The following is a 2653-nucleotide window of genomic DNA, read 5'->3' as shown; positions in this document are numbered from 1 at the left end:
GTGAATGCTTGCACTATCCAACCCCGTGTACCAACAGAGTGCAGCACCAGTCAGGCTATCTTGGAAGTAGTGAATAAGCAATTGATCATTGTCTGTCTGTGTTGACATCTTGCGGGCATGCATCACAAGATAACTGAGCGGACAAGAGTTCCCCTTATACTTTTAAAAGTCAGGCACTTTGAACTTCACCGGGATCTTGACATTAGGTACCAAACACAACTCGACAACACTCTTCCCAAACAAATCTTTACCTCTCAGCGTCTTCAATTCCTTGCACAGCTCAAGAAACTAATCTTTCATTTCGTCCATCTTCTTATAAACATTCGGACCCTCAGACGGCTCGGAATGATAGACGGTATCCTCTACGCGAGGCAAAGTGTGTACAACGGGAGGTGGCACTGACATGACCGGGCTAGATGCCGGCATGGAAGCAAAGATAGGCGCAAAGCCTTCTGGCACAAAGTTGGGAGGCATTCCCCATGGGAATCCAGTAGGCATATTCGGCACGAAGTGGGTGGTAGCAGCAGGCACGGTAGAGGTAACCACTTCTGAAGTAACAGTCCTCGCGGGAGGAGTTGCAGGTGTTGGAGAAGCTTGATTCTGAGCAGCAAGAACTAACTCCGTCATGGCAGTCAGGCGGGCGATCTCGTCCTTCAACTCTCTGTTCTCTTGCTCCAAATGTTCTATGATTTTCTGATAATTTGGCTCAGGCATTGTACCGGTGAGTTAGCTTGGCTAAAGCACAGAAGAAACACCAATCAGACATCTGGCGAAAACCTGCTTATGCAAATGGTGCATGAAATGCAATGCTTGACTATTTTTATTTTCAAGGAACTTACTATATTATTTGCAAATATATAATATTTAAATGGCAATTGTAACAATTTGATATGACCAAAAATCTCTTTTTATTTATATAAATTGGAAGGATTCACTGAGTACAATTTCAGAAACCAAAAAAAAAAGGATACAAGAGAAAAGGAGACTAGTCATCCTAAGGATCCCTAACAACAATGTCAGAAGATCTGGTTGAAGGCGCGTACTTCCTTCGAATGTGACGGATCTTGGTCTCAAAAGAAGCCTTCATCTGAGTCTTCTCGAGGACAAGCTGGTCAACAATCTTCTTCCAAGAAAAGGAAGGTTGGGGCATGCTAGAAGATGAAACCTCTATCTCTCTCTGTCTCTTCGTCACTCGGTCTTCAAGTAGCTCGATAAGTGCATCTGTGTCCTTAGACTCTAATTGCAACTCTTCATGCTTCTTGCTCAAAGCATGGAAACGCTCTTCTCACATATCCTTCTCTTGCTTCATCTTGACGAGCGCGTCTCCCAACTCCTCTACATCTTGGTTAGGGAGAGTTGATGGCTCAACCACAACCATAGACATAGGTCTTTCACAAGGATAAGGCATCTTCAACTCCATAACTCTCTTCTTCACCCAAAGAGTGTAAGCTTCCAAAGCTACACAATTGCGCAGACCAAGCTCGGATCTTCCTTTCCTATGCATATTATGCCAAGCATGCACAATCTTCTGCTTCAAATGTTGGGAATCTTTACCCTCTTGATAGAAAAGACCTTCTAACAACATGTTATTAGTTTTGTCTCTCAAGGGGAACCCAAGTTGACGACGAGCCAAAGCGGGGTTGTAGTTAATTCCTCCTTGTGTACAAATGAGAGGCACATTAAAGAATTCACAACTATCAATAATCTCCAAACTGCCTAAGGACAGATCATACCAAATTATATCATCATTAGTGAGAGACATAAGTCTCTGAGACCACCTTAGACATTGTTTGTTCTCCACAAAAGCAGGTGTCTGCGGCAAGTGCGAAATAAACCACTTGTATAGAAGAGGAATGCAACAGACAATAGTTCCACCACCTTTAGAATTCCTTAGATGTAAAAAGAAATACATATCACCCAACAAAGTAGGCACATGATTCCCAATCAAGAAAAGTCTAATGGCATTAACATCAACAAAACCATCAATGTTAGTGAACAAAGTTAATCCATAGATGAGCAACACAAAGATAGCTTCAAAAGTATCCACACTACCAACTTGAGCAAAAGTAGTAGCTCCCTTGATGAGGAAAACAGATAGCAATCCAAATAACCCTCCTTTCTTCACCCAATAAGTCTCTATCTCAGACTTCTTCAAGTGAAGAGCTTCAACAATAATACTAGATCGGGGAATCTCTTCCAATCCACTAAAAGGCACTCTACTAGAAACAGGTATCCCCAAAAGATGAGAATACTCCTCCAAGGTAGGCACAGGCTGGAAATCTAGGAAAGTGAAACAATGGTAGAGAGGATCATAGAACTGCACTAGCACACTCAAGAGTCCTTCAACCACATCAGCAGACAAGATGGGCAGAAGCTTCCCATGACGTTGTTTGAAGTCCAAGGGATCTAATACAAAATATGCTAGCTTCCTTAACTCTTTCAAGTCGGGACATCTGAAACTGTACTTCTTAGTGTTCCTTCGTCCATAATCCATGGTCTATAAATATTTGCAAATGATACCTTAGTTCCTTGAAGTTTTCATGTGATGAATGTTATGATGCGCATGAATGCATGAATGCAACAATCACAAATAAGGGATCATACACAAGGCAAACAAAGGTCAAGGGATGAATCAAGTCATTGTCAAGATCAA

This window comes from Lathyrus oleraceus, chromosome 3 (genome assembly GCF_024323335.1).
Source record: "Lathyrus oleraceus cultivar Zhongwan6 chromosome 3, CAAS_Psat_ZW6_1.0, whole genome shotgun sequence".
Taxonomy (NCBI): Eukaryota; Viridiplantae; Streptophyta; class Magnoliopsida; order Fabales; family Fabaceae; genus Lathyrus; species Lathyrus oleraceus.
This window is presented reverse-complemented; position numbering follows the sequence as displayed.